This window comes from Papio anubis, chromosome 13 (assembly GCF_008728515.1).
Source record: "Papio anubis isolate 15944 chromosome 13, Panubis1.0, whole genome shotgun sequence".
NCBI lineage: Eukaryota > Metazoa > Chordata > Mammalia > Primates > Cercopithecidae > Papio > Papio anubis.
Genome location: NC_044988.1, coordinates 64,531,594 through 64,558,443, shown reverse-complemented (window position 1 = coordinate 64,558,443; position 26,850 = coordinate 64,531,594). Strand labels below are relative to the sequence as shown.

The 26,850-nt window shown below is 42.1% G+C and overlaps 1 protein-coding gene across 3 annotated transcripts in view; it reads left to right on the top strand.

Annotated features, from left to right (window-relative positions):
- Window positions 1-26,850, top strand: part of RNF38 (ring finger protein 38) — a 144,139-nt gene that overhangs the window by 33,876 nt on the left and 83,413 nt on the right. For all 3 annotated transcript variants that reach the window (XM_009188493.3, XM_021927374.2, XM_021927373.2), the window contains exon 2: window positions 23,724-23,794. The gene's annotated coding sequence lies outside the window, so the exon portion shown is untranslated. The remainder of the gene's footprint in view (window positions 1-23,723; window positions 23,795-26,850) is intronic.

Sequence of the window (26,850 nt, the reverse complement as noted above, 5' to 3'; positions counted from 1 at the left end):
TGAGGTCAGTAGCTGGAGACCAGCCTGGTCAACATCGGCAAAATCCCATCTCTACTAAAAATACAAAAGAAAATTAGCCAGGCATGGTGGTGGGTGCCTGTAATCCCAGCTTACAGCGAAGGCTGAGGCAGGAGAATCGCTTGAACCCGGTAGGTGGAGGTTGCAGTGAGCGGAGATCGCACCACTGCACTTCAGCATGGGCGACAGAGCGAGACTGTGTCTCAAAAAAAAAAAAAGTATGAAAGAATTATATGTATTTATGGTATTGTAGGTACATTTAAATATTTGTTATGGAAAAGTCTTAAACATAACTATAGAGAGACTAATATAATCCCAGCACTTTAGGTGGCCAAGGCAGTGGATCACTGGGGTCAGGAGTTCAAGGCCAGCTTGGCCAACATGGTGAAACCCCGTTTCTACTAAAAATACAGAAAATTAGCCGGTCGTGGTAGCGTGCGCCTGTAATCCTAGCTATTTGGGAGGCTGAGGCAGGAGAATCGCTTGAACCCAGGAGGTGGAGGTAGCATTGAGCTGAGATCGCACCACTGCACTCCAGCCTGGGTGACAAGAGTGAGACTCCATCTCAAAAAAAAAATAAAAATAAAAATTTACCTGAACATGGTGGCATGCACCTGTGGTCCCAGCTACTTGAGAGGCTGAGGCAGCAAGATCGCTTGAGTTCTGGGACTTTGAGGCTGCAGTGAGCTGTGTTTGTGCCAGTGCACTCCAGCCAGGGCAACAGAGCAAGACTGTCTCAAAAAAGGAAAAAAAAATTAATATTTCTACTTCACACTTGTTAAGATGGCTATAATAATAATAAAACAGACAATAACATGTTGTCAAGGATGTGGAGAAATTGGAACATTCAGACTGGTGGTAGGAATGTAAAATGACACAGCCACTTTAGAAAACAGTTTGGCTATTCCTCAAAAAGTTAAATATAGAATTACTGTATGACCCAGCAATTCTACTTCTAGATAGATACACAAGATAATTGAAAACGTAGTCTACACAGAAGCTGTATACAAATGTTCACAGGATTGGTCATTATTCATTATAGCTGAAGAACAATTCAAATGCCCATCAGCTGATGAATAGGGAAACAAAAATTGGTATGCCCATATAATGGCATATTATTCATAAAAATAAACAAGGTTTTGGCTGGGTGCAGTGGCTCATGCCTGTAATCTCAGCACTTCAGAAGGCCAGGGCAGGCGGATCGCTTGAAGCCAGGACTTTGAGACCAGCCTGGCCAACGTGGCAAAACCCCATCTCTACCAAAAATACAAAAATTAGCTGGGTGTGGTGGCACACACCTATAGTCCCAGCTACTCGGGAGGCTGAGGCAGGAGAGTCGCTTGAACCAGGAGGTGGAGGTTGCAGCGAGCCGAGATCATGCCACTGCACTCCAGCCTGGGCAACAGAGTGAGACTCCATCTCAAGAAAAAAAAAAAAGCAAAAAAAAAAAAAAAAGCAAGATTTTGCTAACATGCCACAACATGGATAAACATTCAAAACATGCTAAGTGAAAGAAACCAGATACAAAAGATGACATGTAGTATGCTTCTATTTATGTAAAATGTCTAGAATAGGCAAATTCATTGGGACAGAAAGTATATTAATGGTTATCTAGGACTGGAAGGGAAAATGGGGGAGAGCTGACTGCTAATGGATATGGGGTTTCTTTTTGGGATGATGAAAATGTTCTAGAATAGTGAATATACTAAAAACCACTTTAAGAACATTTTCAAGTATTTTTTTTGAGACACAAGCTCAGTCTGTTACCTAGGCTGGAGTGCAGTGGTGCAATCACGGCTGGATGCGCCCTTGAATTCCTTGGGCGCTCAAGTGGTTCTCCCACTTCAGCCTTCTGAGTAGCTGGAACTGCAAGCAAACGGCATTGTGCATGTATATTTTTTTTTAAAAAAAAGTTTAGTAGAGATGGGGTTTCAGTATGTGGCCCAGACTGGTCTTGAACTCCTGAGCTCAAGTGATCCATCCTACCCGGCTTCCCAAAGTGTTGGGATTACAGCGGTGAGCCACCGCGCCTGGCCTCAAAAAATTTTTTTTTTGTTTTTTTTTGAGACGGAGTCTCGCTCTGTCCCCCAGGCTGGAGTGCAGTTGGCGCGATCTCGGCTCACTGCAAGCTCCGCCTCCTGGGTTCGTGCCATTCTCCTGCCTCAGCCTCCTGAGTAGCTGGGACTACAGGCGCCCGCCACCGCCCCCGGCTAATTTTTTGTATTTTTAGTAGAGACGGGGTTTCACCGTGGTCTCAATCTCCTGACCTTGTGATCCGCCCGCCTCGGCCTCCCAAAGTGCTGGGATTACAGGCGTGAGCCACCGCGCCCGGCTAAAAAGTTTTTTTTTTTTTTTTAAGTTTTTGTTTGAATTAGGATCCACATCAACAAATACTTTGCAAGTGATTCACAGTGCTTCTCAAATCTTTGTCTACTATATATTGCCTTTCCCTTTTATCATTAAAAAAAAAACTGCAATTTTTTTTCTTTTTTAAGACGGAGTTTCACTCTTGTTGCCCAGACAGGAGTGCAGTGGTGCCATCTCGGCCCACTGCGACCTCCAGCCTCCCGAGTTCAAGTGATTCTCCTCTCTCAGCCTCCTGAGTAGCTGGGATTATAGGTGTGCGCCACCACGCCTGGCTAATTTTTTGTATTTTTATTAGAGATGGGGTTTCACCATGTTGGCCAGGCTGGTCGCAAACTCCTGACCTCAAGTGATCCACCCGCCTTGGCCTCCCAAAGTGCTGGGATTACAGGCATGAGCCACCGTGCCCAGCCAAAATACTGCAGTTTATTTGTTGAAGAAAGCCGCTTGTTTGTCCCATAATTTTTTAGTTTGAACTTTGCTGATTGCATTCCCAAGGTGTCTATTAACACAGTCCTCTGTGTTCTCTCTTTGCACTGCATTGGTTGCTAGAATTAGAGGTTCAGTCATATTTAAGGATACTTTATTTTGGAATTGGGGAATGCAAGACTACATCATAAGGGAGTTGTGTTCTTTCATTAGGAGACTCATATTGTCTGGTTATCTCACTTTTTTGTGATGATAGAAGCCATTGATTTTTACCTCAACCTGTGGGGCTTGGCTGGAGTGCAATGGCACGATCTCACCGCAACCTCTGCCTCCCGGGTTCAAGTGCTTCTCCTGCCTCAGCCTCCCAAGTAGCTGGGATTACAGGCATGAGTCGCCACGCCAGGCCATTTTTGTATTTTTAGTAGAGATGGGGTTTTAACACATTGGCCAGGCTGGTCTCAAACTCCTGACCTCAGGTGAGTCACCCACCTCAGCCTCCCAAAGTGCTGGGATTACAGGCATGAGCCACTGTGCCCAGCCCTAGGTTAATTTTAAAAGTTGAATAAGTATAATGATGGTTAAGTTAGGAAATACCAACTTTTATATTTTGAGCTTTATTTGGTTTTAAAATTGTTCCCTGAAATTCTTTGTTGGCAGTTTGCATGAGTTTAGTTATTATAGATTTTAGAGGGGAATTAAAACGTGTAGAAATTTATACTTATATATCTAGGTGGTTTTGGTGAGTGAAATTTTAACTTTTCTAATTATTGGATAAAGTACTATTGGTTCCTTCCCTGCCTTTCCTCCCAATTTAGGGCAGCCATGATACTCTCTTGCCACCTGGTGGCAGCATATCACAGTTTAAAAGTTATTAAGCCGTCTCTACTAAAAAAAAAAGGAAAAAAAAAAAAAAAAAAAAAAAAAAACTAGCCGGGCGAGGTGGCGGCGCCTGTAGTTCCAGCTACTGGGGAGGCTGAGGCGGGAGAATGGCGTAAACCGGGGAGGCGGAGCTTGCAGTGAGCTGAGATCGGGCCACTGCACTCCAGCCTGGGCGGCAGAGCAAGACTCCGTCTCAGAAAAAAGTTATTAAGCCTTTTGAGAATATAATTATAAAAAAAAAAAATCAAGTGGGAGTGGGAAGTTATTGCTTAGTGGGTACAGGATTTTTGTAAGGGGAAACGAAAAAGTTTTGGAAATAGAGAGCGATGATGGTTGCACAACTAAGCTTTATAACTGTGTTTCAAAGAGTTAATTAGGTTAATTAATGCCACTGAATTTATGTTTAAAATGGTTAAAATGGTGAAGTTTGTGTATATTCTACCACAATAAAAAAGAAAGGGATAGCCTTATGACAGTATGTGATCGCATATAAATACATGAGGGGATTCAGTAGTGCAGTTCTTGTGAACAGGACGAATATGTTTGTCAATACCATATATTTTCTGGGGAGAAAGACCTAGACCAGCCTTTTAATCAGTGAGCTTCCAAAATTATATAAAATAGCAGAACTATGAAAAATAAAACATGATATTGGAACTCGTGAGTGAGGAGTTCCAATATCCTCAGTGAGTAGTCCACAAAGCTTCCTCCATCCAGTTGAGCAACTTACCCTGCTTCTACTTTATTGTAGGACCTGCAAATGTTTTTGTTTGTTGTTTAAGAGATAGGGTCTAGGCTGGGTGTGGTGGCTTATGCCTGTAATCCCAGCACTGTGGGAGGCTGAGGTGGGCGGATCACGAGCTTAGGAGATCGAGACCATCCTGGCTAACACAGTGAAACCCCGTCTCTATTAAAAATACAAAAAATTAGCCGGGTGTGTTGGCACGTGCCTGTAGTCCCATCTATGTGGGAGGCTGAGGCAGGAGAATTGCTTGAACCTGGGAGGCGGAGGTTGCAGTGAGCTGAGATCACACCACTGCTCTCCAACCTGGGCAACAGAGTGATGCTCCGTCTCAAAAAGAAAAAAGAAAAAAAAAGAGAGAGGGTCTCATTCTGTCACCCAGGCTGGAGTGCACTGGCAATCACTGCTTATTTCAACCTCAGACTCTTGGGCTCAAGTGATCCTCCTGCCTCAGCCTCCCAAATATCTAAGATTATAGGTGTGTGCTACCATACCTGGCTCCTTTTTTTTTTTTTTTTTGAGACGGAGTCTCGCTCTGTCGTCCAGGCTGGAGTGCAGTGGCCAGATCTCAGCTCACTGCAAGCTCCGCCTCCCGGGTTCACGCCATTCACCTGCCTCAGCCTCCCGAGTAGCTGGGACTACGGGCGCCCGCCACCTCGCCCGGCTAGTTTTTGGTATTTTTTAGTAGAAACGGGGTTTCACCGTGTTAGCCAGTATGGTCTCGATCTCCTGACCTCGTGATCCACCCGTCTCGGCCTCCCAAAGTGCTGGGATTACAGGCTTGAGCCACCGCGCCCGGCCCCAATACCTGGCTCTTTATTTTATTTTTTGTAGAAATGGGGTCCTGCTGTTACTCAGGCTGGTCTCAAACACTTGGCTTTAAGAGATCCTCCTGCCTAAGCCTCCCATATGTTTTAAAATGGCAAATCTCTGAGTAGTTCTTGTGTAAATGGTGATACAGAAAAAGTAATTCTACCAAAAAGCCATTATTAATAGCAGTTACAGGTATTTATAGAGGAGATCTCGGTATCAGATGCGTGTTTTAACTGGTTTATCGTTTGGATCTATTTCTTTCTTTATTTTTTTATTTTTTTTTTGAGATGGAGTGTCGCTCTGTCGCCCAGGCTGGAGTACAGTGGTAGGATCTTGGCTCACTGCAACCTCCACCTCCCTGGTTCAAGCAATTCCCTTGCCTCAGCCTCCTGAGTAGCTGGGATTACAGGCGCCCAGCTAATTTTTTTGTATTTTTAATAGAGATGGGGTTTCACCATGTTGGCCAGACTGGTCTCAAACTCCTGACCTCAGGCAATCCTCCCGCCTCTGCCTCCCAAAGTGCTGGGATTACAGGCGTGAGCCACCGCGCCCGGCCCTTTCGGGTCTACTTCAACCTGAAATAATATACTTCGAACTTATCTGGGGGTGGGGCAGGCATTTTCTGGATAACTTTGAATTTCAGAGCTAGAAGGCACTTTACATTATCTAGTTGAGTCTTTTCATTTTAAAGGTGTAAATACTGAGTTGCAGAGAGATTGACTTGAATAATGTTACACAACTAGTCAGTTACTGATAGGGCTGGACTATTTGTACTATACCACTACTACTTTATAGCAAAGATTTATCAAAAAGAAAACAGCTCTCTGCGTGTGTCCAAGGACAGGACTAGTATTTGTTGTTTGTTTTTTCCCTTGTTTTCTTTTTCCTGATGATAATTGTGAGGTTTGTTTTTTAATATCAATCTCTGGTAACCAGAAAATTAAGTTAGCTAAAACATGCAGCTCTGAGAAGTCTGGTTAAGAAGATTCTTCTATATTTAATAATTTACATTTACATTTGCGCTTGCCTAATACTTGGATATAGCTTATCACAATGAATACAAATATAGGGATATGGTTGGTTTGGGGTGGTAGATTGCTGGCCCAGGCCTTAGGAAGACCAGTTCTGTCCTCACTCTGCCCTCACCCTGTCGTTAACTTTCTGTGTACCTTTGGGTAAGTCACCTCCCCTTTTGTGCTTGTTGTAAAATTGTAGATGTGATGAGCTTTAAAGGCTCTCTTCAGCACTGCAGAGCTGCGTGTAGGCTTCAATATTACAGTGATGAATTGCCCTCTGTTATGCCTGTAGTTAAGAAGAACTTAGGGGGTAGAAGCTGCTGCTTTTGGTTGCCTATGAGAGTAGTTAATGCACATAGTGAAAACAAAACCCAGTTATGAAGTTCAGTTGAATGCGTTTTCATTTAGGCTGTTAATACAGTTAGTAATTCTTCCCAGTGTTAAAATCTCAAGCTTCCTCTTGTGAACCCTAAGGTCATTGAGTTTGAGAGAAAACAAATGGTAGTTGGCCATTCTTCCTATGTTTACATTTCTGTTAGGTACTCAATTGTTATTTTGAATGCTGTGCCAAGTATCCTAAGACAGCTAAAGAGTTCAGATTATGTTAAACATGCGTATTTTCATTAGGCTTCTTTGGTGGCTTATTCCTTTCCTTAGTACCTGTTTTGGCAGGTTGGTTGTTACTGTCCACTTACTAGTATTATATATTATCAGATGCCCACACATTTAGGGCTTGAGGTGTGCAGCTATTTACTGCTGATTTGGAATCCTTCAGAGATAGCAGAATTTTAGTTAGAAATTTGTCTCCTGAATTTATGGTAAATGAATTTGTATTATACCTACTATGTGCCCAGCACTGCCCTAGGCTTTTAATCAATTCATGTAAGTCATGGCTTCTGCTCTCAAGCAACTTTTGGTCTAGAAAGAGAAGCAAAGCAGTGTGATGTGTTATAATAGGTGTATGCAGAGGTCTGTGGCAATACAGGCGGAGTTATCTAAAATTGGGCTATTAGGTCACAGAGATGAGACTCCTTACTCAAAATTTCTGGCTACACTTAATCACAAGCACTTAATCAGATTTAAACTTTTTTTTTTCTTTTTTTTTTTTTTTTGGAGACAGTCTTGTCCTGTTGCTCAGGCTGGAGTGCAGTGGTGCGATCTTGACTCGCTGCTACCTCCACCTCCCATGTTCAAGTGATTTTCCTGCCTCAGCCTCCCAAGTAGCTGGGAATACAGGCACCTGTCACCACGCCCAACTATTTCTTTTTGTATTTTTGGTAGAGATGGGTTTCACCACATTGGCCAGGTTGGTCTCGAACTCCTGACCTCAAGTGATCCATCCACCACGGCCTCCCAAAGTGCTGGGATTACAAGCATGAGCCACCATGCCCGGCCTTTTTTGTTTTGTTTTGTTTTGAGACAGAGTCTCGCTCTGTCGCCCAGGCTGGAGTGCAGTGGCGCAATCTCAGCTCACTGCAACCTCTGCCTCCTGGGTTCAAGTGATTCTCCTGCCTCAGCATCCTGTGTAGCTGGGATTACAGGCGGGTGCCATCATGCCTGGCTAACTTTCTGTGTTTTTAGTAGAGATGGGGTTTCACCATGTTGCCCAGGCTGGTTTCAAACTCCTGACCTCAAGTGATCCTTCTGCCTCAGCCTCCCAAAATGTTGGGATTACAGGTGTGAGCCACCGTGCCTGGGCCGATGTGTATTTAAACTTATTAAAGTGTTTTTAGATTTAATTTGGTTAATAAAGAAACAGTTGTTTCCAAACCATTCCCTTGTTCCAAATTTTCGTGTGCAGGAAGCACAGGGGAGAAAAAAGCGTCTCATGTAAACTGTTGTGCTGAATTTCTGTTGTCCTCAACTCTTAGAGATTGTTGGGAGAATCCTTGCCGTTTATATGAGTGCTCAAACTCCAGGAACAGAAACTAATCCTCCATGTGATACAAATCAGTGTAACATTCCCAGAGTTTGTACTTGAGGGGCCAGAATTCTTAGAGGCTGCTAGCATACTTAACACTTGGGCAGGGCTAACTCACTGGGAAACTGCCTGACATGGTCAGAGGTTCAGGTGTGCTTGTGGACCACACAGAACAGCCTGAGAGTTTGTAGCACATCACAAAGCTTGGTGGACTTCCCTGTGTAAGAGCCAAAACTTTGTTTGAGAGGCGGGAAAGACGGAAGACAAGGATTGGATTCAAGCAGAATGCACATGGCAGAACAAAACAACTCAGGGACTAAGTGCTATGCTGTGTGGGAACAGCTCTGAAGTTCCACATCAGGGTGAATGGTTTGAGTCTGATAGTTGAAAGGGAGAAGAACCTGAATACATTTTTCCCTAGGCTGTCATTTCAGGTGACATGTTAAAGCTATGGGTTGATTTGTAAAGAGAAGTGTTAACTAATAGCCTTACGGTGTATTGTGACACTCCTTGAGATCAGCTGGCAGTCTGAAGTAGTAGACTGAAAAACTGGATTAAGGAATTGTTGGCTGGCTTTTCAGAGAGCCGCATGCCTCCTTACTTTAGAGGAGTCTTTTACCAGCTAGTTCTCTCTCCCCTTCACCATCCTCAGGTGGTTCTGGCTTGTGGTTTGATTCCCATGTCTTAGCATGGACTGTTTGCTTTCACTCTCTCTCATCCCAACTCCAATTTATTCATAAGCATCTGTATACCAGTGTGGGTTCCATTGCTTTCATACATACATATGGTGACCAGTTATCCAAACTCAAATTGTGTAGAAGGTCTGATGAAGGAATTTAGTTGTAGAATTATTAATATGAAAAAGAGTGCAACAAATAAGTAATTATGCAATTAACCATTATTGAAAAGAAAAAAATTACATGAAATCATATTGCCTCAAAATTGGGGCACATGGCCACCAAATCTACTTTGTATGACTCTTGTCTTTATCCTTACCGTGTTCAAGTCCTCTGCCATGTTCAAATTTTCCCAGAAAGCATTTCATGATCAACTTCATTCTACCTGGATTTTTTTCTGTTCTTTGGTTCCAGTACTTGCTATTTATTGCTGATAGGTTGTCTGTAAGTATGTACCTTCCCTGTCATTCTAGAGTGGAAGCATCATGTCACAACAGACTGTCCCATCGCAAAAGAGGGTGAAGTGTCACCCTTGTGGATGCTGAACCCTAGTGGGACACCAGGTGTTCTGGATCCCCTAGCATAATCCAGGAGATTTGAGCCTTTGTAGTCTATGCAGGATTTGCTTGAGTCTGAGGGATAATGGATTAACCAGAATCTCTGGCGATCACTGATGGGTCTCAAAAAAAAAGGAGAATGGCTCTTAAAGCTGCAGTATGAAGCTATTTTAAATTTTCCGATTACTAAAGAGCACTAACGGCATTTTATTTGAGGGGTGTGGTATTCCCTTATTTATTCAAATCTTTTGTTTGTTTGTTTGTTTGAGACAGGGTTTTCACTCCTATCACCCAGGTTGGAGTGCAGTGGTGCGATCTGAGCTCACTGCAACCTCTGCCTCTTGAATTCAAGTGATTTTCCTGCCTCAGCCTCCCAAGTAGCTGGGACTACAGGTGTGCACCACCACGTCTGGCTAATTTTTGTATTTTTGGTAGAGATGGAGTTTCAATATGTTGGTCAGGCTGGTCTCAAACTCCTGACCTCAAATTATCTGCCTGTTTCGACCTCCCAAAGTGCTGGGATTACAGGCATGAGCCATCGCACTTGGCCTTTGTCTTGATTTTTAATTGAACTTCCTGTTTATCGCCCTTTTTTTCCTTCAGCTTTTAAGTTCCAGGGTACATGTGCAGGAAATGCAGGTTTGTTACATAGGTAAACGTGTGACATGTGACATGGTGGTTTCCAGCACAGATGAACCCATCACCTTGGTATTAAGCCCAGCATAATGAATGCTGTAATCTTACTGATGCTCTCCTTTCCCCCAACCTCCAACCTTCATTTTTTTTCTTGAAACCCTTTGCCTTTGGTTTCAGTGAACTGTTCTATCCTGATCATTCACTGTCCTTTTTAAAAATTACTTCTTTTCAGGTGCTTTTGTGGCTTTTTCTTTGTCCATATCCTAAATCAAGAATGGCTAGCTGACTGTCAAATCTTGTTTGCAGATGTTTTATTGGCCCTCAGAGTGTTTTGAAAACATTATTGTAGTTGCTAACAATAAAAATATTTAAAATCTGAATGTATGGCCTTTTTGGGGAAAAGATGACCTGGTTGCACTTAGGTGGCCATTTTCCTGTGGCAGTGATTATTAGAGCTGCTCTTCTGGGAGGGGAACGTGCTGGCTCCAGCCTGCTTAGTTCTATCTAGTGTGTTCACTCATTCATTAGCCAAAAGTTAACTGTAGTTAATTTTGCCTCTGTACATTTTAGTTTGCAACACCTGTCTTCTGTGTATATTCACCAGGTTCTTATCCATAACCTCCTGTTTTCTCTCCACTCGCTCTCCCTGATCACCTCTGTTCCTATTAGTCATGGAAACCAGATGGATGAGTCTGTTTACCATCCTAAGTATTTTTTTCAGTTCAGTGGTTATGCCTGCCTTTCAGTGTTTAAGTTCATTTCTTTTTGCATTTTAATTACATTCTTTTTGTTGCTTTCTGGTCTATATGGTTTGATGGCTTGAAATAGTTTTCCAACATTGAATGTTAGTTAAGTCTTTATCTATTTGTAGTGATTCCTAATTGTCATTTTGTCATTTGAGTCTTCTGTGTCCCAACAACTGAGTGGTTGTTGTATTGTGCATAAAAATAATATACAGATAGAATTGCTTTGTTTTTCCTTTTTATTTTATTTTATTTATTTTTTTTTTTTGAGACGGAGTCTTGCTCTGTGCCCCAGGCTGGAGTGCAGTGGCACGATCTCGGCTCACTGCAAGCTCCGCCCCCCCGGGTTCACGCCATTCTCCTGCCTCAGCCTCCCAAGTAGCTGGGACTACAGGCGCCCACCACCTCGCCCGGCTAATTTTCTTGTATTTTTAGTAGAGACGGGGTTTCACCGTGTTAGCCAGGATGGTCTCGATCTCCTGACCTCGTGATCCGCCCGTCTCGGCCTCCCAAAGTGCTGGGATTACAGGCTTGAGCCACCGCGCCCGGCCTGTTTTTCCTTTTTAATGTGAATATATAGCATTGACATTTTTCTCACTCTTGCAACTTTCAGCCATTGCTTTAATACCTTCGTGTGAAAATTGGTCTTTGAGGTGTATGCTGTTTTTCCCTATAACCCCTTTTTGCTGTCATCTACTAAAGCTCCAGGCACAGACATTCTCTCATCCTGCATCCCTCAGTTCATCAGAGATTTTATTATCTGGTTCACAGTGTTGCTGTCCCCACCCCAAGTCTTGCCATCACTGTGCCTGCGGACAATCCATTTAATGTTTCACTTTCTAGGAGCTTAATCTATGTGGAGATAACAAACATACTAAAAACAGTATGATATTTAAAAATAACTTTTTTTTTTTTTTTTTTGAGATGGAGTCTCACTCTGTTGCCCAGGCTGGAGTGCAGTGGTCAGATCTCAGCTCACTGCAAGCTCCGCCTCCTGGGTTTACTCCATTCTCCTGCCTCAGCCTCCCGAGTAGCTGGGACTACAGGCGCCCACCACCTCGCCCGGCTAGTTTTTTGTATTTTTTAGTAGAGACGGGGTTTCATCGTGTTAGCCAGAATGGTCTTGATCTCCTGACCTCGTGATCCGCCCGTCTCGGCCTTCCAAAGTGCTGGGATTACAGGCTTGAGGTGCCACCGCGCTCGGCCAAAAATAACGTTTTAAGGCATCCGTAGAAGTAGCATAAGCCTGTGTTTGAAACAAAGCCGTAATTGGGGGATGGACACCTCTTTTCTCCTAGGTTCATGTTTCCGTGTGGAGGGACATCACCATGTAATTCCCTTGGCCTCTCTTTGCCCAGAGGAGGATTTACTAATCTCATTGAAGAACTTGGGCGAGGAACTAGGCAGGGCTTAGGAGCCAGCCACTTGTAGCCTATTCTTGAAAGCTGCAAATTTTCCAGAAACAGATCTCCATGTCGGTAGGCCTATGGTTTTCCAACTGCTGCTGTTATTGGGTAAGCGAATTGCTCAATTCCAGAATGCAATTTTAGGAAACTCATTGTTTTTGTGTCTTTATTTTTATTTATTTATTTATTTTTTTGAGATGGGGTCTTGCTGTGTCACCAGGTTGGAGTGCAATAGCGCGATCTCGGCTCACTGCAACCTCCGCCTCCCAGGTTCAAGTGATTCTCCTGCCTCAGCCTCCCAAGTAGCTGGGACTACAGATGCATGCCACCACACCTGGCTAATTTTTGTATTTTTAGTAGAGATGGAGTTTCACCATGTTAGCCAGGATGGTCTCGATCTCCTGATCTCATGATCCGTCTGCCTCAGCCTCCCAAAGTGTTGGGATTACAGGCGTGAGCCACTGCGCCCGGCCCATGTCTTTAATTTTTAATGTATTTTAAAAATATGAGCTTTATAATAAAGCGGACAGTTTGGTCACTATCTGTTTGACTTTTTTGGTCATGTTTCTCACTTATTCCCAAAATGAGTAGGTAGGTGGATGGAGGGAAGGGATTTTATTTAATGAACCCCCCAAGCCCCAATAGTAGTCATTGCTAAAAGTTCATAGGGGAGATGATACCATCTAGCTTTTTTGAGGTTTGAGTTGGATATTGAGAGATGGCAGAATTGAGGTAGAGTTTTAAAGATGGGTCTAATAGTATGAGAACATTCAGTCAGATTATGGTGAGTTCAAAGAACAGGAAGTTGACAGCCGGTTTGAGCTAAGGCTTTGGCAAGAGTTGGTAGTGATGAGATTAGGAAGACTGGAATGCCTGATGGACAAATTTGACTTTTCCCCACCCTTATAAGTAGGATAAAGCTATTGATGACTCTTATGTAGGGAAATGACAAGGTTAAAATGATGTATTCAGAGTTATCATTAGTGTCTAAGAATAGGCTAATATTCAGTGATAATAAATAGGTTTATAATCTAATGATTCACTGTAAATCAGTTTGGAAGTACAAATGCCTTAATATACTAGAAAATAATCTTTCTTAGAAGTTGTCATTCCTTAAATAGCTGTGATTTCTTTGAACAGAAAGTCAATTCCCAGGCTAATTTAGATGGACTTGAAGGTGTCATAGAGCAATAGTGTTAACTTCCCAAAGCAAGCCTTTTTGAAAGAGGTGTACAAGTTGTTGTTGTTTTTAATTGAGGAGCATGTATATGAATGCATCTTAGACCTTTGTAGTGTTTGGTGAAATCCATCCTAGGTGATATTATATTATAATCAGTATTTTAAAAGGTTTGGGGCCAGGCACGGTGGCTCACGCCTGTAATCCCAGCACTTTGGGAGGCCGACCTGGGTGCATCACGAGGTCAGGAGTTCAAGACCAGCCCAGCCAGCGTGGTGAAACCCTGTCTCTACTAAAAATACAAAAATTAGCCGACGTGGTGGCACGTGCCTGTAATCCCAGCTACTCAGGAGGCTGAGGCAGGAGAATCGCGTGAACCCGGGAGGCGGAGGTCACAGTGAGCTGAGATCATGCCACTGCACTCCAACCTGGGTGACAGAGTGAGACTCCATCTCAAAAAAAAAAAAAAAAAAAGCTAATTTAGTAACCCGGAACAGATGAAAAGCCTGCAAAATGAAATTATGTAAATTTTATCTTTCACTTAGCTGACATTCTTGGAGAGTTTGTGTTGCATATAAATAACTAAACTCTGCCAGGTTGGACAAAGGCCTTTTTGTAACCTTAGCAGTACATTACAAAGTAGAAAAGGGTATGCTCTTTTTCCATTGAGCTTTTCCTTTCTCATCTTTTCTTCTAACACCCTTTTTCCTACCAGGACCCTACTCTCCCACTCCATAGTCACTATTGGGGTTAAAGGAGCCATGCTCAACTTAGCCTTGACTGTGTTAGATTGGCAGGCAGGTGGAGTAAAAATGTGTCTGCCCATGGAGTATTCAAGACTGTCAGACCATGAGGCACTTGAGGTGGGAAAAAAAAAGTGTTGCATAAGAAGGTTAAAACTGACCTCGTGATCCACACAGGTTGGCCTCCCAAAGTATCTGAGATTATGTAAGTGCCTTGTATGAATAATTTTCATTTTGCTTACACAACTAGTGCTTTTTTTCCTTTTGTTATTGGTTTTTAATTAAGCAAATAGTGCTTAATATTGTAGAAGATGCAAACAATACAAAATAGATCAATGTGTCCCCAGTTCCATTGTCCTTTTCAAGGATAATTACTATGAGCAGTTTGTATATATTTCTAATCTCTGTGTTTAGATAGATACAGGGCCTTAGTATATTTATTTATTCTGCAACTTGGTTTTTTTTCCACTTGATATATTTTGGTAACTTTTCCATGTCAGTAACTTTTTCTTTTCTTCTCTTTTTCTTTTTTTTTTTTTTTTTTTTGAGATGGAGTTTCGCTCTTGTTGCCCAGGCTGGAGTGCAATGGCATGATCTCGGCTCACTGCAACCTCTGCCTCCCGGGTTCAAGTGATTCTCCTGCCTCAGCCTCCCTAATAGCTGGGAATACAGGCACCCGCCACCACGCCCAGCTAATTTTGTATTTTTAGTAGAGACAGGCTCCTGACCTCAGGTGATCTGCCCATCTTGGCCCCCCAAAGTGCTGGGATTACAGGTTACAGGTGTGAGCCACTGTGCCCTGCCACTTTTTCTTTTTTTGAGACAGAGTCTTGCTGTGTTGCCCAGGCTGTAGTGTAGGGCATGATCTCAGCTCACTGCAACCTCTGCCTCCTGGATTCAAGCGATTCTCCTGCTAGGTAGATTTTTCCTTTGAGTTGATTTACTTGTATTTATATTTAGGCTCACTTGCGTCACTCACCTTCATAAAGAACCGAGAGTTGATGAGAAGATACTTTAGTTGTAAGATATGTTGAGACAAAACCAAATACATTGTGTGACTGGTCTGATGTTGGTTGGGGAGTGGCATCTTTGATAGTAAGATTGACACATGAATTCTCTCCCTGGTCCTGACCTACTCAGCTGCAGTGCTAAGAGCAAGAGTGAAGGAAAGGGCTGGCCACCTGCCACTGCAGCCCGAGTGGCCTTGTTAAGCAGCCACTCATATCCTATTTGCCTCTTCAAATGTTTATCTGCATAGGAATAGCTAAGAAGGGAAAAGGAAGGGTCTGACCTTTGGCTTCTCTGGTGGTAGAAAACTGCCTTCTCTGTTTTAGAACTAGGAAGTCAGAAAACAGCTTTCAAAGATTACTGACCCTGGTGCCATGGCAAAACTAAAGGATGGATGATTATCCATTTTATATTACTTATACTTATGTTCCTATTCCTTTTTTTTTTTTTGGAGAAAGAGTCTCGCTCTATTGCCTAGGCTGGAGTGCAGTGGCACGATCTCAGCTCACTGCTGCAAGCTCCGCCTCGCAGGTTCATGCCATTCTCCTGCCTCAGCCTCCTCAGTAGCTGTGACTACAGGTGCCCACCACCATGCCCGGCTAATTTTTGTATTTGTAGAAGAGACAGGGTTTCACCATGTTAGCCAGGATGGTCTCGATCTGACATCATGATCCACCTGCCTCAGCCTCCCAAAGGGCTGGGATTACAGGCGTGAGCCACTGCACCTGGCCTATGTTCCCATTTTTTAGTGCTAATCTGATTGTAAGTGTTTTTCTTTTCTTTTTCTTTTCTTCTTTTTTTTTTTTGAGACAGAGTCTCGCTCTGTTGCCCAGGCTGGAGTGCAGTGACGGGATCTTGGTTCACTGCAAGCTCCGTCTCCCGGGTCCACACCATTCTCCTGCCTCAGCCTCCTCAGTGGCTGGGACTACAGGCACCCGCCACCATGCCTGGCTAATGTTTTGTATTTTTAGTAGAGACAGGGTTTCACCATGTTAGCCAGGATGGTCTCAATCTCCTGACCTCGTGATCTGCCTCGGCCTCCCAAAGTGCTGGAATTACAGGCATGAGCCACCGTGCCCAGCCACGATTTTAAGTGTTTCTTACTATTGCTTCTGTAAATTATATATTTTGCACAAATAATAGAAGAAAAATGGGTATAAATGAATCTAATATGGTAATCTAGACTGCTATGTGAGTCTGTCATTACTATTTTAATAATGGGCAGTTATCTTTTAGAAAAGGAGCTGAATGGCTAAGCTCTTTCTAAACCGAATTGAGGTCTCTTCTTGTTTGGATTATCACTGTTTAATGTCAGCTTTCCCATTGAGATCATTTGACTTCCCTAGATATTTTTGTGATGCACTTTCTCAATATTTTACTTTTCTACCCACTCTTTACATTTTTGGCACCTCCCTTACCAAAACATCCTGCTACAACTTAATTTTGATAAAAGCCTAATTTAAATGAAAGGTTTATCTATAAACTTCATTACACAACTATGAATATACACACAGAGTCTATCCTTAATATTAGGTCCCTACAGCCTCATATAGTAAGCTTAACATTTAAATGAATTGTTTTGCCATTTTGAAACAAATGCTTTTTTAGGAAATAAAAATCGGTAGGTTCTCATGGATACAAAGAGTTGCAAAGAACTGGATTAGATTTGTGGTGTATAAAAACTTCATTCAGTAAGGCCAAGGCATGTTCAGTGTCTTTGAACATTTAAGAACCAGTAGTAATCATTAACTATTGTTTTTTCAAAGTCAGTTTCTCCCTCTAAATGCCGCCTGTTATTCAAACAGCTATATTGACTTCACAGAATAATATAAATTATTAGAGTAAATTTCTACCTAACTTTTACTTTTTGTTTTGGAATACAAATAATTCTTAGGTATAGGTCACATCTCATTTAAAAATTACTACTCTCATGTTTGCCTTGCATTTCAGCTTGCTAACCTCAAGTATGTTTAAGAATCTGCTTCATATTATAACCACTGTAATTTAGAGTAAGACCAATCTCTTTTCTAAAGTTTATTTTTAAAATAGGTAATATATTCACATGGTTCAAAATTTTAAAAATAGGAAAAAGCATACAGTGAAAAAAAGACTTTCTTTGATGCCTGTCCTGCTTCGTGGTTCTCCCTATACTTAGAGACAGTGTGATCAGTTTCCATACATCTGTAGCTCCACCAGCCCCACTTTTTTACACAGTAGTGGGCCACTATGCTGTTCCACACATTGCTTTGTTTCTGTGACAGTATATAGTGGAGCTCATTCTTTATCAGTACATAAAGAGCTTCCTCTTCCCACCCACCCTCCCCTTATAGTTGCAGAGTATTCTCTTATTGGTGGGCATTTAAACCTTTAAAATAATTGATTTTACTGATTCTGTTGAGCAAATACTGATTGAGTACCTGCTGTTTGCCAGGCATTGTTCTTTCCACTTGGGATATAATGTATAAGGCAAGGGAATTTCCTGCCCTCATGGAGCCAATTCTAATCTTGAGAGGCATGCAATAAACCGTGATGCATAATTTGTACACACATCAGTTTGAGGGCCAAGTATATTTGTGAGATGCACTTTTAGGATTGGAATATCTGGTTTAAAAGTTATATGTAGGCTGGGCACGGTGGCTCATGCCTGTAATCCCAGCACTTTGGGAGGCTGAGACGGGTGCATCACCTGAGGTCAGGAGTTCGAAACCAGCCTGATCAACATGGAGAAACCCTATCTTTACTAAAAATACAAAATTAGCCAGGCATGCATAGTGGTGCATGCCTGTAATCCCAGCTACTTGGGAGGCTAAGGCAGGAGAATCGCTTGAACCCGGGAGGCAGAGGTTATGGTGAGCCAAGATCACACCATTGCACTCCAGCCTGGGCAACAAGAGTGAAACTCCATCTCAAAAAACAAAAGCCCCTCCCCTCCCCTCCCCTCCCTGAGGCTCTGTTTGTCGCCAGGCTGGAGTAGAGTGGCACAATCTCGGCTCACTGCGATCTCCATGTCGCAGGTTCAAGCCATTCTCCTGCCTCAGCCTCCGAGTAGCTGGGATTATGGGCGTGTGCCATCACACCCAGCTAATTTTTGTATTTTTAGTAGAGATGGGGTTTCACCATGTTGGCCAGGATGGTCTCCATCTCCTTACCATCTCCATCCACCTGCCTCCGCCTCCCTAAGTCTGGGATTACAGGCATGAGTCACCGTGCCTGTCCTAAAAGTTGTATGTAATTTTCACTGAGTGATTTAACTGCCAAATTATTCTTTTTAGAAGATGTACTAGTTTATATATCTACTACTAGCAATGTTTGAGAGCCTGTTTTCTTCATACCTTCTCCAATACAGCGTGTTATCAAACTTCTTGTTTTTATTGACTTGGTGGGTGACAAGGTATATCTTGGTGTCATTTTTACTTTCATTTTTCTTTTGAGAAAAGCTTAATTAACATTTGTATATATCGAAAGTCATTTATATATTTATATTTTCTTTTTCTTTTTTTTCGTTTTTTTTTTGAGGCGAAGTCTCACTCCGTTGCCCAAGCTGGAGTGTAGTGGCACAATCTCGGCTTACTACAACTTCTGCCTCCCAGGTTCAACCAGTTCTCCTGCCTCAGCCTCTGGAGTAGCTAGGATTACAGGTGTCTGCCACGATGCCTGGTCGCGAACTCCTGACCTCAAGTGATCTGCCCGTCTTGGCCTCCCAAAGTGCTGGGATTACAGGCGTGAGCACTGTGCCTGGCCCTATGTTTTCTTTTTAAAAAATTTTTAGATTTTAATTTTTGTGGGTACCTAGTAGGTATATATATTTATGGGGGTACATGAGATATTTTGATACAGGCATACAATGCCTAATAATCACATTAGGGTAAGCAGGGGGTATTCATTACCTCAAGCATTTATTTTTTGTGTTACAATCCATTTATACTGTTTTTAGTTATTTTAGAATGTATAATTAAACTTATATTGACTATAGTCACCCCGTTGTGCTATCAAATACTAGATCTTACTCATTCTATTTTTTTTGTACCCATTAACCGTCCTTACTTCCCCCACCCAACCCCTCTTCTATCCTCCCCAGCCTCTGGTAGCCATCATTCTTCTCTCTTTTTTTTTTTTTTTTTTGAGACGGAGTCTCGCTCTGTCGCCCGGGCTGGAGTGCAGTGGCCGGATCTCAGCTCACTGCAAGCTCCGCCTCCCGGGTTTACGCCATTCTCCTGCCTCAGCCTCCCAAGTAACTGGGACTACAGGCGCCCGCCATCTCGCCCGGCTAGTTTTTTGTATTTTTTAGTAGAGACGGGGTTTCACCGTGTTCGCCAGGATGGTCTCGATCTTCTGACCTCGTGATCCACCCGTCTCGGCCTCCCAAAGTGCTGGGATTACAGGCTTGAGCCACCGCGCCCGGCCCATTCTTCTCTCTTATCTCCACTGTGAATATCAGTCTTTTCTCTATAGTAGAAATCACAGCAGCAATTTACCTTCTCATCTTATTTAATATTTAGGGAAGATATTAGAGATTTCAAGTGTTTTAGCCTAAAGATTTGAACTCCTATAGGTACTAAGTTGTAAAATAAGTGTATTATGTTTAGTTATCATAAATGGTAATCGGGAAAATAATAATAGTTATAATAAATAGTAATTAATAGTGATGACTCATGCTTACCATGTATGTAGCTGGCATTTTCTCCTGAATGGCTGAAATAGTATTTATTTGTTTTTTTGTTTTGTTTTGTTTGTTTGTTTTTTGAGAGTCTCGCTATGTCACCAGGCTAGATCTTGGCTCACTGCAGTGTCTGCCTCCCGGGTTCAAGTGATTTTCCTGCCTCACCTCCCGAGTAGGTGTACTGCAGGCGCATGCCACCACACCCAGCTAATTTTTGTATTTTTAGTAGAGACGGGGTTTCACCATGTTGGCCAGCTTGGTCTCTATCTCTTGACCTCGAGATCCGCCCGCCTGCCCACCTCTGCCTCCCAAAGTGCTGGGATTACAGGCATGAGCCACCGCGCCTGGCCAGTAGTATTTCTTTGAATTTTACCCTTGTCCCTTGTAAAATGGGAAGTTATGAGTGGATAAGAAAGTTAATACTCACCTAGGCGCGGTGATTTACGCCTGTAATCCCAGCACTTTGCGAGGCCGAGGCAGGTGGATCTCGAGGTCTCGTGTTCGAGACCAGCTTGGCCAACATGGTGAAACTAAAAATACAAAAATACAAAAATTAGCCAGGCGTAGTGGCACACCCCTGTAATCCCAGCTACTTGGGAGGCTGAGGCAGGAGAATCACTTGAACCTGGGAGGCAGAGGTTTCAGTGAGCCGAGATCATGCCATTGCACTCCAGCCTGTGCAATAGAGTGAGACTCCATCTCAAAAAAAAAAAAAAAAAGAAAGTTAATACCCAGATTAATATTAAGCCATGGGAGAATACCCAGTAAATTAGATTATTTATCTCACAACCGAAGGAGTGGACCACTGTGATAATGTGATATAATAAAACATATATATTTGTTCTTCATCCCCAATTCCTGGCTCAGAGGTCCTAAAACCCTAGGAATTTCCTGAGTGATTAGGGTTAGAGGAGCGTCTTATTAATAATAAACTCCTTTCAGCTATACCTGAGTTTCTGCTAATGAAGTGATTCTTGGTGGGCCCCTTGATAGTTTCTGGATGAGGGCTGGTGGTTGCCAAAGGAACCCTTCATGCGATTTGAGTGTTGGAACTTTCAACCCTGCATCCCTCCAGAGAGAGTAGAGGGGCTGGAGATTGAGTTCGGTTACCAATGGCCAGTGATTTTTATCAGTCATGCCTACCTAAGGGAATCTCCATAAGAATCTTAAATAATAGAGTTTGGAGAGCTTCTGGGTTGGTGAAGATGTTGAGGTGCTGGGAGGATGGTATGCCTAAAAAGGACATGGAAGCTCTGCCCATTCCCCTTTCCTCCATATCTTACCCCATGTACCTCTTTCATTTGGCTGTTCGTCTTTAACCTTTATAGTAAACCAGTAAACAAAAGTGTGGTCATGTGCCGCATAATGATGTTTTTGTCTAAGAGGGACTACATATATGACTGATCCCCTGAGATTATAATACTGTATTTTTACTGTACCTTTTCTATGTTTAGATGTATTTTGATACACAGATACCATTGTGTTACGTTATAGCCTCTATGGAGATCATAAAGATGACCAAGGCTCAGTCTCAGTAGGGGAAATTGAATTTATATATATAAAAAAGGTCTCACAGGCAAATCAGAGCCTTGATGTGAATAGAAGTGTTAATTGTAGTACCCTTTCTTGAATTGCTGTGTGCCAGGCACTGTGCTGTGAGCTTTTTCATACATCTAACTTTAGTATCTTTCAGAACAGCTCTATGAATTACCTATATATAAGTAGATAATATCATTCTCATTTTACAGATGAGGAAGGCATATGATTTGTTAAGTGACTTGCCCTAAGTTCCCATAGTCTGTAAATTCCTGAATTGTATTGAAGTCTGACTCCAAAGTTCATTCTACTCAAAAAATGCTAGAGGAACTGTAATACATTGCTAGTGGAATTGTAAATGATGTAGTCAGTTTGGAAAACAGTTTGGCAGTTCCTCAAAAGGTTGAATGGAAAATCAAATGACCCAAGAAGAGAAATGAAAATAAACGGTCACATAAAAACTTATAAATGGATGTCAAAACAGCATTAGTCATAATATTCCCAAAGTGAAACAAAATGTGGTATATCCATATACTGGAATATTATTTAGCCATAGAAAGGAATGAATTGGTATGTGGTTCAATGTGGATGAACCTTGCAAACATTATGGTAGGTGAATGAACCTGATTACAAAGACCACATTAGTTTTATGATTCTGTTTATGTGAAATGTCCAGAATAGGCAAATATGCAGAAGTTGGAGTAGTGGTTGTCAGTGGCTCAGGGAAGAGATAAACGGTCTTGAGGTTTCTTTTTGGGGTGGTGAAAATGTCCTAAAATTGTGATGATGGTTGTACAAATTTGTGAATATTCTAAAAAAAATTTAATTGTATACTTTAAATAATAGATAATTGTATAGTATGTGAATTGTGTCTCACTAAGGTTATTTAAAACAAGACAAAACAAAACAAATCCGATTCTGAAATAGAATTTTCTGCTCTGCATATCTAGAAGTATCAGTAAGCTCTTACTGTAGTAGTAAATAAGCATGTGATCCTCACTTGCAGTCTTTAGCCTCATGTTACTTCTTCCCAACATTAATAATATCTTAAAATGTACTGTCTGAGGCTGGGCATGGTGGCTGATGCCGGTAATCCCAGCATTTTGGGAGGCCGAGGTGGGCAGATTACGAGGTCAGGAGTTCAAGACCAGCCCGACCAACATGGCGAAACCCCGTCTCTACTAAAAATACAAAAATTAGTTGGGCATGGTGGCGTGTGCCTGTAATCCCAGCTACTCAGGAGGGGTTTTGTTAACCTTTGGTCCACAGTCATGTGCGTGCTCTATTTATGACTTCATGTTTAGTATCTTCTTTCAGAAGGTTTTTCTTACTCCAAGATTATTTTCATTTTCTTTTTTTGAAACAGGGTCTCACTCATGCAGGCTGGAGTGCAGTGGCACGATCTTGGCTCACTGCAACCTCTTGTCTCCTGGGTTTAAGTGATTCTCCTGCCTCAGCCTCCCTAGTAGCTGGGATTACAGGGGTGTGCCACCATGTGTGGCTAATTTTTGTATTTTTAGTAGAGACAGGGTTTCACCATGTTGGCCAGCTTGGTCTTCAATTCCTAACCTCAGGTGATCCACCCTCCCTGGCCTCCCAAAGTGCTGGGATTACAGGCCTGAGCCACTGCGCCTGGCCTCCAAGATTATTTTAAAAGCTTAACATTTTTGTCTAAAACTGCCCTCATTTTTTATATTACATAGATCTTTGACTCACCATTTTGATTATGGTACGAAGTACAAACCAAAACTTTTAAAAATGGGTAATCTGTTGTTCAATCACTTATTGAATAGTTTGTGTTTTTATTGGTTAGAAAGTTAACTATTATTAAAGAGCAGTTGTTACTGGAAGGTAGTTTTTTAAGTTTACAAATGGATATATTAAAAATGTGTACATTTAAAGTAATAAAAACATTTAAAGTTTTAAGTTTACAAATGGATATATTAAAAATGTATACATTTAAAGTAATAAAAACATTTAAAGTGTTACGTGATTGCAGATTAGATTGTTTCTTATATATTTAGAATTTATAGGACCAATTTTTTTCTCGAAGTGTGTAGTCTGAAAAGGAATGTAATATTTTTCCTCATAAATGAGAGTTTGCCTTATTGAAAGCTTGTGTTTATGTAGTTAATCTTACTTTGAAAGCAGACCACTCGGTCTAGTGGAAAGAGGGGGAGTTAGCGGTTTGAATAATGGAGTTGTCGTTTTAGACCTGCCACTCTCTGACTGCCGCTTTGTTTTCCTCTGTTAAAATGCATGAACAATAATCCCCACAGTGTCTACTTATGAGTATTTTATTAGATGGGATCATGGATGTAAAAGCATTTTTAATTGGTAAAGCAGTTTAAATGTAAGGAATTACTGCATCTTAACCTTTCCTCCCTTTTTCTTGTAGGTAGTGTTGGTGCTTCTTTTCAGTGCCAGTCCATCCATCACGACCACATTTGTCATGATGACAGTGACAAGGTGAGGTTCGTGTTGATGTCTGCCATGGTGAAAATGCATGCCAACCTTACATTGCTGGATTCTCTTGCATGACTCTGGGCCTAGGGCAAGAAGAGTGTGATTTGTGGGGACACATTGTTGAGATGCTGCGGGCCTTGGTGGTTTGTGTGTCAAATTATTGACTCCTCCAGAAAACCTAGGGCTAATTCCTCAACCTGAGGTGGGTTGGGCTTTTGATCAACACTCCACTTTCCTACCTATGCCTCTGTCCCCATCATGGTGCTTCCTCTTCTGCACAGCCTGAATAGATTATCTTAATATATGAACATGTGTTTCAAAGGTTGATAGCTATCTCAGCAACTCATGTTGGAAATATCTTGGACATTACCTTTTGGTCCACTTTTGGCGTTAATTGCATTGAATTATGTTTTCTTCTTATACTTTACTTTCAAAAAATTTTTTTGGCTCTGTTTACAAAGGCCATTTTAAATATTGGGGATTGTCAATTGAATCGATCTGGTTCATACACAAGAAGTCTACTTTGGGCCTGATACATGTATATTTTAAATTATGTCCAATCTATTGGTGGTGGTTTCATTGTGCTTTTTGCTTTTGTTCTTTTTATCTCTAAAGAAACCTGATCAGTACCCTTGATGGCCCAGCCCTTGCAGTAAATATTTCTGTGGGCTGGGCATTGAGAACATCTGGCTGCCGATCTGGATGGACTTAAATTTAGTCTTTTTCATCACCAGTTTCCAGTGGCTTCCCTCCCATTTCCTGTGTGTTATATGCAGGAATCTGTCACTCCTTTGGTAGTTTCCAGTGCAGACCAATCTAAGCAGTCTTTTTCTCTGCTGTTTTGATCAAGATCCTCCTCTCCTATTGTGTTGGAGCTGGATCAAGAAGTTGGTTGATCATTGGGATTTTCCAAATGGTTTCTTTGTTCTGTTTGTTGGTCTCTTTGTCTTTGTGAGCTTTGCTCAGACTGATTTCACTCTCTTTACAGGGAGTGGTAGCCATAGCATTCCAGTCTCCTTTATTATTGTACCAATCAAGAGGCATGAGTTTCGTTTTTAACTTATTTCAAAGGCAAGCCACTGAAAGAGACTTCTAGAATATATAGGTGGCTACAGAAAATTTTGTATACTACAGATTTTAGAAATGAGCATTTGAAGTTAAGAGTGATGATAGAGGGAGAAAGCAAAATCATTTTAGGTTACTAATGTTACAAGTGATTGTGCATCATAATTATGAAGGTGCTTTTGGGTTAAATTTTTTTTTCTTCTGCTAAGTGTGTTATGCTACTGTCCATTTGCTCATTTATAGTATAGGAGCCAGACTGCCCTCCGGGTTGTCTCCAGACCTTAGATTCTAAAGATAAGCTTTTTGTCTGTCTTTGCCAGCTACTTCCTGTCGCCCCTTAAACTGTTTTTGTTTTCTAATTTATTAATCTTTCTATAGGTGATTTTGTGCTTTTAAGACAGGAGATTTTTCTGGAAATACGGGGGAAAAAAGGGAAAAGAAGTTTAAGGAATATTATTAAGGAATAGGAGATCAGCAGATTAAAGAACTATCTCTCCTTTCTTCCTATCTACCATGTATATATTGATTGTTTCCTAAATGGAAATGGAGAAAATGGATTAGGGTCTTTTGACTATGTATTTAGCGTTTATTCAACTCATTCAGTCAGCAAGTAATACTTATTGATTGGTAGCTCTGTGTCTAGGCATTTAGGGAATACAGTCAGAAACAAAACAGGTAAAGATTCTAGTATTAGCATTTTATAATAAGTGAAGTGGATAAAAGAAAAGTTACAGATTACAGCCTTTTTTTCTCTTTTTTTTGGGGGGGTGGGGAGACTGAATCTCCCTTCGTTGCTCAGGCTGGAGTGCAGTGCACAATCTTGGCTCACGGCAACCTCTGCCTCCCAGGTTCAAACAATTCTCAGCCTCCTGAGTAGCTGAGATTGCAGGCGTGTGCCACAGCGCCCAGCTAATTTTTTGTATTTTTATGTTTGTTTGTTTGTTTATTTATTATTTTGAGACAAGAGTCTCTCTCTGTTGCCAGGCTGGAGTGCAGTGGAAAGATCTCAGCTCACTGCAGTGTCTGCCTCCTGGTTCAAGTGATTGTTGAGCCTCTGCCTCCCAAGTAGCTGGGACTACAGGTGTTCATCACCACGCCCGGCTAATTTTTGTATTTATGTGGAAATGGGGTTTCACCACGTTGGCCAGGCTGGTCTCGAACTCCTGGCCCCAAGTGATCCACCCAACTCGGCCTCCCAGAGTGTTTGGATTACAGGCGTGAGCTACCGTGCCCAGCCAGATTATAGCTTTCAACAGGATCATCAGGTGTTATTCTGGGGAGGGGACTGGGTGGATAGCATATTTAAAAATCAGATCCCTACATTTACAACAGCCCCCTGATGTCTTTCTATGACATGTGGGTATTGGTTTTGCAAAAACTAAGATGAAACTGTTTTGTTTGTTTGTTTGTTTGTTTGTTTGTTTTTTGAGACGGAGTCTGGCTCTGTTGCCCAGGCTGGAGTGCAGTGGCTGGATCTCAGCTCACTGCAAGCTCTGCCTCCCGGGTTTACGCCATTCTCCTGCCTCAGCCTCCCGAGTAGCTGGGACTACAGGCGCCCGCCACCTCGCCCGGCTAGTTTTTTTTGTATTTTTTTAGTAGAGACAGGGTTTCACCGTGTTAGCCAGGATGGTCTCGATCTCCTGACCTTGTGATCCGCCCGTCTCGGCCTCCCACAGTGCTGGGATTACAGGCTTGAGCCACGGCGCCCGGCCGAAACTGTTGCCCTCTGCACACTCACTCTCTCTCCCTTCCCCACTTCCTTACATAGTCTCACTCAGAATTAAAGGGATCATAGAGTATGTTTATACCAACCTGCTTTTTATTTTTATTTTATTTTATTTTTTTATTTTTCAGACAGAGTTTCACTCTTGTTGCCCAGGCTGGAGTGCAATGGTGCGATCTTGGCTCGCTGCAACCTCCACCTCCCGGGTTCAAGCGATTCTCCAGCCTCAGCCTCCCAAGTAACTGGGATTACAGGCATCTGCCACCACGCC